We start from the raw sequence: 14,589 nt of genomic DNA, 5'->3' as shown, positions 1-14,589 counted from the left end.
TACATTCCCAGGCACAGAGGAGCAGCATCCTCCCTTCTCTGGTGCACCATCTCATGTGGAGTACTGGAGAAGACACAGACCTAGGTGCTCTTCCCTAAACCTCACCTAAGTCAGTAAGCTCCTTCTTCCTTTACAGATGCATGAGCATGCTCTTCCATGTTTTGCCAACATGCCCAAGGAGGCACAGGACATGGCAGAATTCTGCTTTATTGTTTATTTAGTTGTAGGGGCCAAAAACCTTGAGTAAAAAGGTCTAATAGTATTGAGATTACTGAAGAGGAAATTGCTAAAGCTAAATGCTTTGTCAAACGGTTTAGCCAAGAATTAAGAAATTACATCCATGTCCAGGTTGCAGAAATACACATCAGATTCATGCAGTAATTTATAATAAATAATGTATTGCCTTTGGTATTGAGCTAACAATTGCTCCATTAAAAATACAGATCTCAGAAGGAGTTTTGGATAAATAGGTTATCCTGCATAAACTTGCCACCAATATTACACATCTATTGCGTTTTTTTAATAACTTCCTTTGTTGATGAAAACTTCAAATTTTCTGCATTTACTGAAAATTTAGGCATTTTAACAGCATCACAGTCCTCTGCTGTAAAGATCTCAATTCTCTTCAGAAAAAGCATCTTTTATCTAGTCTTTAACCTCAATTTCTTTTGTTGTTAAGTTTCTCCCACTGTACTGTGAAGTCAGTGTGAAGAGGTCTTAGTGACATTAATAAGAACTGAGCGGAGCTGAAAAATACCTATTTCTGATTTTCCCCTCAGTTTTGGGCCTTAGTGTTTCATCTCCCTTTTTCCAGATAATCAATGATTCTAAAATTTTTTGTTAGTGTTAGATACTACGAGACAAATGGAGTGTTTTATTTTGGAATTTCCATGACTGTTGAAAGTTGTTTTTTTTACACAATAATGGCACTCTCATATTTTTCTTCCATAAAGATGAAAATAGATTTTTGTTTAAGTTGTGAAACTAACATTATTACTTGACTTGTTTTAAGCACAGCCAGTAACTGAGCACCACACAGCTGCTTGCTCACCCCATCAAGATGGGAAGAAAGCATCAGAAAGGTGAAAGTGAGAAAATTAATGAGTTAAGATAAAAGAAGTTTAATAATTTAAATAAACGAAAATGAAATGTAGTAAAATTAAATTAAATTAAATAAACCAAAGTGAAATAGAATAAAAACTGCAATAAAGAGGAAAATAGCTTGTTCTATTCTAAAAAATACAAAAGATAGCAGTGGTACCACAATGATTTTGCAGAAATATATGTCCTGAAGTAAATAAGAGTTTAAAAACACCTACTCTTGGCAGATCTAGCAAGATAGCCTGACCTAGTGAGATGGCTCTGTGTTGTAGTTTAATGAGTTCTGAGCTGATATGTCCTTTTAAAACTGAGATTTCTTTAATATTAGTATCATAAACTTAATTTTAAAAAATAAAATAAATTGAGATTCGCAGCAGATCAAGTCTGTATGCCTTCTCAGCACAGAGGAGCATTTCATACTGAGGATATGGCCTTAGCAGAGGCCATACATAGATTACAAAAAGGTTACCTTGCCTATAATTTTTGCTACGACATAGATTTCCTAAAAAGTAACAGAAATAGCATGCTGTAATTACTAAAAATTTTCTAGTTACTGGGATGGTACTTGAAAAATTCAGAAGGACATTTTGCAATATATATTCTCCTCTTCTAGTGGAAGCAACTCTTTAACAAGTCTTATCTAAAAATAGCATTAAAATAAGTTTTTTGGACAAGATTTAAAAGCAGCCTTCTTCAGGGATGTAGGGTGGGAAGTAAGGGAGTACAGAGAAAAGAGAACTATTATTAATAGGATTTAGTCATCCTGGAATATCTGTTTTATATTTGTGCTTTTAATAAAAAAGGCAAGATTTTTAAGATTTATCAATACTGCTGGTTAATAGGAAAGCCTTTTTTTCTCCATTCCTCACTGCAAGACGATCTGATGAGAAGGAATTCCAAAGGTTGCCTTTCTATAGTGACATTATCTTCATTAAATTTATGAAAGTTTTATGAAAATAAACGATGATGTGTGGAGGAAATTCAAGCTTGTTAAATTCAGATGAGGTTGCAGTGGGTTGACTCTGGCTGCTAGCCAGGTTTAGCCCCAGCTGATCACTCACTCCATCTCCTCTAGAGGAATGGGAATAGGAAGATAAGAGTGAGAAAATGAAATGGATGACATAAAGGCACTTTAATAGGTGAAGGAAAGAAAAGGAAAAAATACACAAGCAAAGCTTCAGTTGCTGAATTACCCTATGTGTGCTTTGGAAAATCCCTTTGGCCAATCTGAGCCAGCTATCCCAGCTGTGTCATCTTCCAACCTCTTGCCCATCCCTCAGCAGGGTCACAGGGGGAGTGACAGACTGGGAAAAGGAAAAGGTTTTGATGCTGTGCAATCACTGTTTAGCAATAGTTATCAATGCTGTCTTAGTCACAGATCCAAAACAGCCCAACAGGGGTTTTGTGAAGAAAATCAACAGCTGGTGGACTACCCTGGGGTTCATTCTGCTGCGTGCATTGCTCCTCTCCCTGTTTACGTATCAAACCATGCTGAACCGACCAGCAGAGAAAACAGGTCTGCACAAGATTTTTTGATGCTTTGAAAAAAAAAAATACTGTTAAAGTCACTGTCCAAGTTTCAAGATCTTTAGGATCTTTAGGAATAAACCTAGAGGGAAAGAGGCTGTGAAGATGGTTAAATGCCAACAGATTGTCACTGGCTATTATTCCCATAAGCTTTACGAGTAGCTGATTATATTGTTCAGAGTTGTACATTCGTTAAACAATATAATGGATCAAGTAAATTTTGCTGTTTGGGCTTCAGATGTTTCATTCTGTGTAGAAGAAAGGCTAATAAAACACAATAATATTGAATAATTGGTCATGCCATAATTAGATTTGACTCAGCATAGTTGCGTATTTATAAAGGCTCTAGATACAGATTGAGCTTTATTCTCTTGAAACAAATAATTCAGAATATGAGGTAAGTGCTTTCTCTGGTTTCATTACGATTCCTCTATTTGTTGATTTTTTTAAATTAACCTTTTTTTAAATTTGAGGGTGGATGAAAGCATTTTGAAGGACAGAGGAGAAAGCAGCCAGGACTCATTCTTCCAGTCTGAAACTGAGGAAACTAGATTGTTTCTCCACAGAGAAATAATCTATGTATTTCCAAGCATCTTAGTGTCAATAAACAGTATAAAAATAAGTTTGCCTATTACAGGATGAGGATGGCCACCAACCAATTCAGAAAATTGAAGGTCCTTCAAATCAGGTGCAAATGCAAGTCCCTCCAAATTCTATACCTGCAGTGACACGTTAAGAGTGAAGTGTCCAGACCTCCTGAAAGGAATATTACATCTTTAGTAGAAATATAAAAACCAACAAGAACAACTTATATTAAGTAATGTTTAAGTTCTCTGAAATTATCCACTGTAGTACTGAAGGACATAACCATTTACCATTTAAATAACTAAACTGATGGCCTAATCAGTATTTGACCATGATAAAAAGAAGGACTGTTTGGAAGTTTTACTGTAGGAGGTTTACTGTTATTAGAGTAACTAAATATGCCCCCCTTCTGAGATCCCCAAATGAAATAAATTCAAAATGCATAGAAGGATATATTTTTACTATAGATACTAAGAGGGCATATGGTGTTTCTACTCTAGAGATATCACTAGAAAACATATGCAGTGCTACCTGCTAATCTATTGGGGATTTTCAGGTTTTGCCAAAGAGGCAGGTCCTTAGGGGCTGAGATCTGTCTGCATATTGACAGTTTTGCTACACCTTCCTGCCACTTCCCCCCTCAAAGTCTTAGAATATCTGTATTCCCCATTTGTTTTGCAACCCAAATATCTGGTGAACTTGAAAATCAGAAGTCCCTTTGGGACTTTTTAGAGACTTGATTTATTCTCTGACCCCTAGATATCGAAGGTAGGAATATATTGTTGTACATCCCCCTCCCTACATGCCTACTTATAATCAGCCCACAGAAGATACTGGCACTGCCTAGAGAGACTCTAAGTGGTAGAGTCTCGGTGTTAAATATTTATAATCCAAATACAGTTTGTATGAATATAAAATGAGTGCCACAAAACTGAAGCATTCTCATTTTGAAAAGCTATTACAATTTAGAATTAACTTGAGAAAATTACATAAGATCTACTATATGTTTTTCCTCTGGCATTAGTGTTCCAGGGAAGGTTTTATCATTTTCCATGTGCTGTAAGGCTTGTGATATGGTTTAGAGTGAGAAATCACCATTATGAAGATTTTGAGCTTCGGTTTGTTTTTTTTCTGTTTGCCTTCTTTTTAGGTGGGCTTTATTTTATTAATTTTATTGTTAATTTTTTAAGAAAAAATTTTAATTGGACTACTGCCTCGCTCCCCATATATGATATTCAGAAAGATGTTAGTGTGTGCTCCAACCAAATATTCCACAAAAATGCACTTTCTTTGAATGGAGAATATTTCATTAACATGATCAAAATCAATGTGTCCAATCTTCTTTCATATCAGAAATCATTACTACAGGTACACTGTTTATGATATGTATTAACAATAAAGACTATTTTTCTAAAGAGCATTTTAATAGAAAAAATGTACTCTGCAATACAGTTCTGCATGTGACAATGCAATAACTCCTTATTAGCCTGGGTGTTCCATTACAAGCTTCACTTCTAAAAATGTCATTATGCAGGCATCTTTAGAGAAGAAAATTAATCTGATTCCTTTTTCCTTCTCTTGTTAAGCATGAAACAAGGAGGATGATAGCTACAGTTTTCTAGAGATGAAGAAGCAAGAAAGCACAAAATGAAGAGATAAAAAAGTCAAACAGAGGCTCAAAGCCTCTTCTCATTGCATATGAAAATGGGCTCTTAGGCTGTACCAAAGCAGCAATGTGCTCACATCTGGTTTGTGCACTAGCTCTGGTTCTGAAACAAAATCAAACATCACATGAAGCTACTTCTTTTGGAAACTGCTCAGGAAAATCAGGACTAGCATCCATCTCCCACCCTGCCATGCTGTCCCAGAGCAATTCCTGGCAAAGCCTGGATCATGGGCTCATCACTGGAGACATCAAACTCCCTGGCCCCTCAGATGTGACCTCAACAGTTTGTGGAGACAGAAGTGATTTTCCTGTCCACTCCTCAGCGATCTCCATCCCACTCTGCCCCTACTCACTCAGCTCACAAAAAGCTCCAAACTGTGTAATATGGTCCACATGGGTTAAACTGTGTCAGACACATGAAAGTCTAATGTAGCTTCTGCCACCCACTGTTTTAAACTGTGAATTCTTGTTTTAGGATACATTTTAATAAAGGTAATGCTCAAGAAACACAAGACACATCATGACTTTCAAAATTGAAATTTGCTGGTAATGGCAGCTATTTAAGGTTTGTAACTCTGATTTGTGCTCACATACCTGAGTTTTGTAGGACTTTCATTCCTATTTATACCACTGCAGTACTAAGTTACACTCCTGCAAGTCAGATAATTTCTATGGCATATAGGCACCTTGGAAGTCTTCATGAGTGGTTTCTTTATATAATTCCACTTAGGACATCTGCCAAAACAAGCGAGTTTTAGAGGTTCTAAGCTGAGACCATGTACAGACTCCTGAAATATTATCACCATGAGATTCTTTGCTACAGCAAAGACAGTTAATGCAAATAATTTTCACATTCTGGAACGCAAAAGAGCTTAAAACACAGACTGCAGTAATAAACAGAATAAATAAAGCATTTCGAAAATACTACATTCAGTCTTTGCTTTTATCTTAAGTATCTATGCCAATTTGCTGGATTAGAATGATAATATTTAATATAATAATATTTAAAATTAGATAAAATATTGATTTTGTGTTAAATTTGATTTGCTAGAAAGAAAAGGTATGTATATTTAAAAAATCACATCTTCACATATGATTTTGGTCTCAGAGCATTTTCTGAATACAGCATACATTTTATCATTAAGTGAAGGAAATTTATTATTAGAATAGTGGCTAACAGCTCTGTTAACTCAGCTACATGAGCACAAATTGGAGTTACAGACCATAAATATCTGCTGTTGTCAGCAAATCTAAATTTTGAAACACACAATGTATCTTGTGTATCTTGTACATTACCTTTATTAAGATGTATCCTAAAACAAGAAGAATTCATAAAAAAAAAAAAAAAGAAAAATTCATGTTTGCTTTAAAGAATGGCAGACAAAACAAAGCAACAGCTGTTTATAACAATTTCAGCTGTGATATGGTATAAACAAGTGTCCCTCCCTTCCACACAAATCACTACTTGTTTGTTTTTTCTGAAGCCTTCATTATGTTGCATTTGTGCTAAGTTTTTATAAATCTTAGGTAACTAACCCCATCAGGGTATGGCTCTGAAAATGAAGTGCTTCTGGTTTTCAAAACTGAAAGCAAAGTTCTCAATAGTTATAAGTATTGCCTTTATCCAGTTACTTATAATTTTGGGAAATGTTCCTGTTAGGTTTATCAAGGCTTTATGTTAGATTCTTATCAAGGGTTTTCCTTGATAAGAATTTATCCCTGATTGACTAGCATGCATATACAATTATACAAATACATACATTTATGTATGGATATATAAATTACAGCCAAAATATTCATTACTTCAGAAAAGGTAGAAAAAAATAAGCTTGCTTGCTTTGTCTTAAAAATCTGAGTCTCGTATTATTTGTAGAATGCTCTTTCTTTGCACTTCGAAGCAACTCAAAATTTGGCAAAGAATTCATCCAAGTGTCAAGAAGATAATTTTATTGTCCTTCTGCAAAAGATCTTGAAGATCTAAAGAGATTTGTTTGTTTTCTGAGTTTGTGAAATATCTCTCAGAATTTCACACAGTTGAGCTGCCTAAAAGTCCCACTTCTCCTAACTCCAGACTTCCCAGAAGGGCAGACACAGTTCGAGCTTTCCTGAAATTTTTCTTCTCTGCTCTGGGAGGCATTATGCTACAAGACACCAGAACTGGGAGCCTGATCTCCCCTGTGAGGAAAGGTAGTATGCAAGAAAAAACATCTGCTCTACATGTAAATACGAAAAATGCTGAACTCAGGACTGCAGAATTAAGCTTCTCCACAGACAAAGTGCACATTGCTGCAGTTTCAAGCAGTAAGAGAATTGATAATACTAAGTCCTGTCCTCTTCACTTTCTACACAAGTGGAAGTTCTCTCTACTTGTTTTGCAGATAGACTCAGGAGACAAAATGTAACTCGTGGGAGATGTATTTCAAACTTAAGAATGTATCACATGCTGCCAAACACTCTGGAAAAAAAAAAAGAAAAATACGCCTTTGGGCTTCTGTAATTAGCATTCACAATTAATTATTTCTTGAAAATTTGGACATTACCCTTGCATTTCAGTTCCAGGTATGCAAATTGGTGTAATAATTTCTCTTTTTTTTTACAGAGGAGATACTAAATTATATGCCTTAACATCTGCTATACGTTTTGTATACATAGTGGAAAAAGAAATCCCTAAAAAGCAAGCAGTGATTTTTTCTGTTCAAAATATAGAGAATATTTTAGTGAAAAAGAACATTTTGCCAAGAACTGACTGATATTTATGAAAAGTAATACTGACTAACGATGCATTCAGTGAAGGAACTAGAGACACTGGGTCAAAAGAATAGAATGAGAGCTTATAGTTGAAATCTGGTTTCCATAATCACCGAGGATTCAATTTAACGTCATACTGACAGGAACAAAAAATTATGTGATTCTTAAAATTTGGCTGCTTGATCCAGCACTTAAACACCACAAAGTCCTTTCAGAATAGGTAATCTTTTGTGTAATATTCATATACTTTAGGGAGCAATTATTCCCACTTATATTGAGTAAGTTGGTGCTGGGTGGCAATAAATCTCATTGCAGACAGTTTCTACAAGCTGTGCTCTGCTCCCTAGATTGCCTGAAAAGTTAAAAATGCAGAAAATTTATGTTTTGCCTGGCTGTAAAAAGACATGCTGCCTACCAGTCAGTCAGGAGACAACATCTGACAGCCTCACCAAGATTCAGGCATTAAAATAAAAGCCAAAGTTAATTCAAAGGTTCTGTAAAATACTGCCAGGATTTTAAAAAATTGTGATAGCATAAATCAACAATTTATTAATTAGTTATGAGAATCTGCAAATATTTATTTAATATTATCTCTAAATAATTCCTCCAGGAATTACTGTTTGGGGTTGCTCATTCATTTCTAATCACAGGTTACCTTCAGGAAAATAAAATACTTTGAAATATGAGACAAAGATGGATGAATATTTCCTCATGAGTTCCTTCTAAAATTTCTATGCTAAACATGGCTGTATTCTATTCCACTCATCCTTCAAAGGTGAGATCAGTTCATGTGTAGGAAGAATCTGTTTAATCTATTTCACAGACAAAAGTAATTTACTTCCAGAAATTCCCAATGCACTGACTAGTGACAAACTTATCTATTGCACACCCTATAAAATGCATTCTTCTAATCAATCACAATGTTCTACAAAAAGTCTGTAATTCAATAAAGTTTTCGAATTAGTAGAGATTGGAGGAAAGATGATATTTGAGCTGTATAGGTAGAAAATTGCAGTGCCTTTTGCACTTGTATGGGAGAGCAGAAGTGCTGTATCAAATGAACTCTGCTCTGACTGGCCTGGAAAGTGCTAATGGCTTCTCTTCACTTATTTAGTTCTGAGTAGAAGTAAAGTTTTGAAGCTAATCTCCTGCTTGTCCCCATTTACCATGTGCTCCTTCACTGCTGAGAGCAGACTTGGTGTTCATTAAATATATTTTTTTCAAAGGCAACTAAATCAGAAGCTTTTCTGTCTAAGTGCTTCAGTGCTAATGGGGGCATTATGCTATGAACCAAAGTGCAGGTTGTACTATGACAAGATCTTGCACCATGCACTTAAAAATGTTCCTTAAGAAAAGAGCCCAACCTCACTAGTAGCTCTAACACTTAACCCGAAGAATGAGTTGAATCACTCAATCCAGATTGAATTTAAACCAAAATAACCCCCATACTATCATATGGAGGGAGTGGGAGTAGTCAGTTTCAGTCACTTCTGTTTACACATCCGTTCCCATTGTGCTGCACTGCCTCCAGATCGAGGCATAGAGATAAACTAAGTTTAATGTTTTATCACTCAAATAATCTTTGATGATTTAAGAAACTCACAAGTTGAAAATCCTATGGCTTTATTTTCTTAGCAGTGGTAAGAACTTCGACAGGAAACCCAGCAGTTTCTTTCCTCATTCTATCTTGAAATAGAAGTCAAAACTAGTCCTATACTTGCTGCTACAGTTAAATGGTGTATCACAAAAATATCTGGAAAGAAAATGGAAATAAATTATTAACACTTTCTTCTCAGACACATTTCCAATGTTTCTGATTTCTGATAATCAGAAATAAAGTTTTTTTTCAGTGTCTCTGACTTCTTATGAAATAAAGATGAGGAAGTCAAGGTTGCTATGTACTATGGTCCACAGAGTGCTTACACCATTAATAAGACCTAGTTTAGTCAGAGTTTTCAATTATCAGCCTGAATCTTTCACAAACAAGGCCTCATCATCTCCATTTTATAAACAGAGAAATGGATGTACAAAAACTATTTGGTCATGTCATTGCTGTTGAAGCTGGAGAGGGACACAAACCAGGAAATTTTCCACTTTTGTCTTGTTCAGAAGAATGGCTACATAATATTTTCAATACATGCATCTCAAGGCTGAGACAGCAAAACAATGGTTGGTGAATTTTACTTTAAATTTCATGGGGAAAATGGGCTTTCCCTTCCTTGTTTTATGCTTGTTCAGAAGTGAGTGTTTAGCAGCAGTAGGGAATGAAGGTTTTGTTGAAGAAATAACAGCAGGCTGATGTTAGGCACTGTATGGTACTTCTCTGGTCTGCATTCAGCCCAGCAGGAGCACCAGAACAGCAGTCTTTGCTCACTCATAGCTGTGTGTTAAAATACCAGTTAAACTCTTTCTATTTTTTTTTAATATTATTATTTTCAATTGATTTTCAGTTGGATTTTCAGTGCATGGGCCTGTCAGAATCATGCAGACTGAGTCCTCTTCCCACCTCTCTCTTCATCAATATCAAATTTTGTAAAATGCAAGATGTATCTTCTCAACTTGTAAAAGAAGTGTTCTCTTTTGATGCATTTGGGTATCATTGGGTACCATTATAGCATTCAAATGATGTTCAGCAAATCAAAAGGTTGCATGGTAATGTGTGTTTATTGTACATTTTCTCTGTGTTATGTATATGCTTTTTCTTTTCCTTTATGAGCTGTCACTACAAGTACTTTGCTACTTCAGTTTTAAATAAAGCCTAGTGCATGTGCAAAACTAAAGTATTTGACAAAGGACAGAGGGCTTTGGTGTTTGTAGCTTCAGTGCCCAAGATATTGCAATAATCTTTGCAAATACTAATCACTTTGTAGCTGCCAGTACTCAAAAATGTTTATTTATTAATAATGAGAATTTTATTAGGTATGTGTCTTTATTCTGGAAGCTGTCATGCTTCAAGTCTAATATGCTGCTCCATGGCTTTGGAGTTTATGGACCTTGTCATTTATGTATTAGGAGAAAATAGCAGTAACTCTTATCATAGCATTTGCTTTACATTCATCTCCATTCACCACTATTCCAAACTATCTGAAAAGACATATTAATGGCTGTGTCTGCCTATTTCTTATTTAGGACTGTTGCTTTCTTTTCATTCATGGCCCCTCTCAATCTTCCAGACTGAATTTTAAGGAATACTTACTTGCACCTGACAGTTTTAAATCTCCTCTTAGAAACTTTTAGATTCTGGCTTTTGTAGCTTAAATGAACCCATTAATTCAAACGGGAAACCTAGTGAAACAGTGACATAGCTAGATATCCCTCCCACTAACATGAGCTGAAAATGTCTTATTCAAAAAAGGAAATATCTGACAGAGAACAAGGGACATATGGGCATTAGTCAATGTGACATTTTTTGCCCTGTGATAAATATTGTGGGCAGCAAACAACCGGAAGTTATAGCACTCCAAACCAAGAAAGCTCTTATTCTAGAGAATATGTACTGGGTGTTTAAAGTCTGGTAGGCTATTTAAAGTGTAAAGCCACTCAGATACACAGAAGATGTAATGTTTTCTTGGAACTCAGCACACAGTGAATTATACAATTAATTTTGATAACAGAGTAGAATGTCTGTAAAATGCTATAGGGAATTAACCAAACGAAATATTTCCAAGATAGTTTTGTTTTGAGCATTTCTTCTTTTTTCTCTAAGAGCGGTGACATGATATTCAGCTGGTGGAAATGAGCAAAACTCTGTGACCTTTCTCCAAAGCTGTAAATCAAAGCTATCAGGACAAGTAATAAAATGTAATAACAAGTAATAACAATATTTTCTCCCTTACTTACATAGTCCAACTTTGGAGATTAGGTCTAATTGTATCAGTTGGTTTAACTTTACTTCTAATAAGCAGAATTGCTGATTGTAGTAAAAAAATACTAGAAAACATGAAATGATGTTCCTAGATTGACTACTACAAGTGTTGGCCACCAGCCAGTCAAAACACATATGTTGGGATAACATTTAATACAATAACCTGAGGCAGAACTCCATCAGAAATCATAATGCATGTTGCCTAATTAAAGAATATCAAAATACATAATCTTGGAGACAATGATTCAATGTTAGGACAATAAACATGCTATTGCTTTTAATATTCCTTGATTTAAACCTGCTGCACTTCACAGAATCAATAATAAGGAGAACTATTTTCAAACAGAAATTTCCTGGCAGGCCTAAATGCAAGCTGCCATACCTGACGAGACAGTGAGTTTCTGATCAGTGCCAGTGCTCCAGGAGTTGCATGCCCCACCTGAACATCAGGGCAGTGCTCCAGAACAGATCCTTGCTGAGCAATGCACACCTTCCCCACACAGTACCCCAAGGCTGGAAAATGTCACAATGCATGACTCTTTGCATCTCTTCTGACCTTTCACTAATGTCTTTGGACATAAACTTGATATTCTTACAAATTAAATATCCTGCCTTATCACAGTTTTATTAATCTCAGTGCTCAGTGCTTTTGGATGGTGATCACTTTACAGCCTTTTTTTTTCACCCTCTGACTGAGACTACCTAATCACTGTGATTCCAAACCCTCATTTTTTTAATAAATTTCAAAATTACTGGGCAATTATTTGATAATTTTTATGCCATTTTAGAGAACTAAACTTTCTGAAAGGCACAGAGATCCCAAAGTCCCTTTCCCACTGTGTGCTAGGTTGAAAGTTGTGCAGATCAGAAATGTACTTTCACAAGTGGAGATGTCAAAGGTAAATTCACCACTAAAGACGTAATGCAATATCAGTGTTACATGCTGATAGCTAGTGAACATTTTAAAGGGGTTTTGTTTCAAAACACACGTTATGTCTATTTAGGGAAAATTGTTAATGAAAATAGAGGATGCAGGGACAAAATCCCTACACTTTGAGCAAGTTTCTTTAGTCTTCTAAAGCAATTGTCTTCAATAGTTATTGTACAAAGGAAATTAACTGTGGGGAAAAAAATACACACCCACACACATATATATACATATGAAGGAAAGGTATTACTCAAGTTTTGCTTCAGCTAATGAATTGTTAAGTCCCCTCCTTGACAGAGAGTTGGGAAGCATTCTTCTAATACAGCTTAAGTCCTTTTGTACACCTTTCACTTCCTTATTTCCCTCTTCTAAAAGGTGTAGCTGTGTTCTGCAGTTCTCAGAGTAGTACATGCTGGTGCTACTTGTGGGCTCCTGGCAATCTGACCTTGTAATGTTTAGCTTTTTTGGAAAATTCCAGGGATTTGGAGGACTGCAAATGAGAAAAATAAACTGCTTTGTGTCATTTGTAATTGATAATTGAACTGAGACAAATCTGTGAATAAATTTATTTTATGTTGTAATAACTACAAGTTAGTTGCTAACCAGTAACTACTAGTTAGCATAAAAACAAATAGTGCCTGCTTACACTGGAAAGAAGAGGAACTTTTATAGTGCAAATTGTTAGGGATTGTACACTAATAACTTCTCGTCTAATACCTAATAACTGCATAAAATGCAGAGTTGAGAATTATCTGAAACATATAATACATGCTATATATTTTAAGTGAAATGGCCAGCATGTCAGTCTTTTAACTGAATTTTGACTACATGGCAAACATAGAGGCATCTATAAACACTAGACCTTAAAAATCTTGTTATTGGGGGTGAAGGAAGTGTGCAGGTAGCTCAAAGACTGCAAAAATTGCAGTAGTACTATGAAGTACAACAGCAAAAATTAGAACAGGTAAAAAAATTGTATTTTTCAAATACAATTGTTTTTTCTTGTAAGTATACCATACCTAACTCCATAAGCAGTGAGCTATACTCTCAAACAGAAGCAATGTCCCAATGCTACTGGAACCACAGCCTCAAAAGACACACAGAACATTAGTGATTAAAAAAAAGAAGAAATAATTACAGTACATAAGTGTATATTTATGATTGAAGTTTAAGAAATGATTAGGGGTTGTCACAAACAGAAGAACAGCCGCTTTTTGAAAATAAATGTTTCAGTGGAAAATTGGACCTCCTGAATTTGCAAAGCTTATTTCCTACTTATTTGCTTTGAAAATGTGATTCATAGTGATTTCCTGTAATGACTGAAAGATCCTTGAAGAAGAGAAGCTGGTTTAACCTTAAACCATAAATTTCTTATGTTACAGCAAGCATTTTATTGACTATGGCTGCTGTTTGTTTTTATTGTGGCATCTGTGTTCCTTTAAAACAATAGAAAGCTTGTTCCATGTGAATGATGGCTATGAATTGCATCATAAAAATTTCCTTTTCCCGTAGGATAGTTTTGTTTTGAGCATTTCTATCTTTTCTCTAAGACCAGTGACATGATATTCAGATGGTAGAAACGAGCAAAATTCTGTGACCTTTCTCCAGAGCTGTAAATCAAAACTATCAGGACAAGTAATAAAATGTACTGTTTTTGCAGTTCAATGTCTACAGGATTTGTTGAATCACTAGTAAACAATTTCTGCTTCAAGATGTTTTAAAATAGTTCTGTAAAGAAATAATTAACCATGAACTTAGAAGACAGAAACATACTTAGGGTATTCTTCCAAGCATTCCTACTGTTCACTAAAACATACTTTCTTACTGTTTCAATCGAGTGCTTCTTATGTGCACTGCTATCAGAATCTCTGCAGAATGATGATGTTGTCTTGGATGTCAGCTGCCAATATGGATGGAAGAAACTACTGCACTGATGTTCATGAGAAGTGAATTGGCAGAGGGTAAATGAATGATTTGTACTGGAACAAGTGTTTTTGCTGTAATCTATTTTGTCACTGCTTGTTGACATACTCTGCTCCTCTCTGGAGTAAAGTCTAATAAACTGGCGTCAGTCAGTACCTCCTGTTATTCTTAAAATATGCCATGCATGCTGTAGAAATGAGCAATAAACCAGAAAATAATTAAATTAAGCATCACCCTGATTTCAAA

Source organism: Sturnus vulgaris, chromosome 5 (assembly GCF_052056855.1).
Source record: "Sturnus vulgaris isolate bStuVul1 chromosome 5, bStuVul1.hap1, whole genome shotgun sequence".
Taxonomy (NCBI): Eukaryota; Metazoa; Chordata; class Aves; order Passeriformes; family Sturnidae; genus Sturnus; species Sturnus vulgaris.
This window is presented reverse-complemented; position numbering follows the sequence as displayed.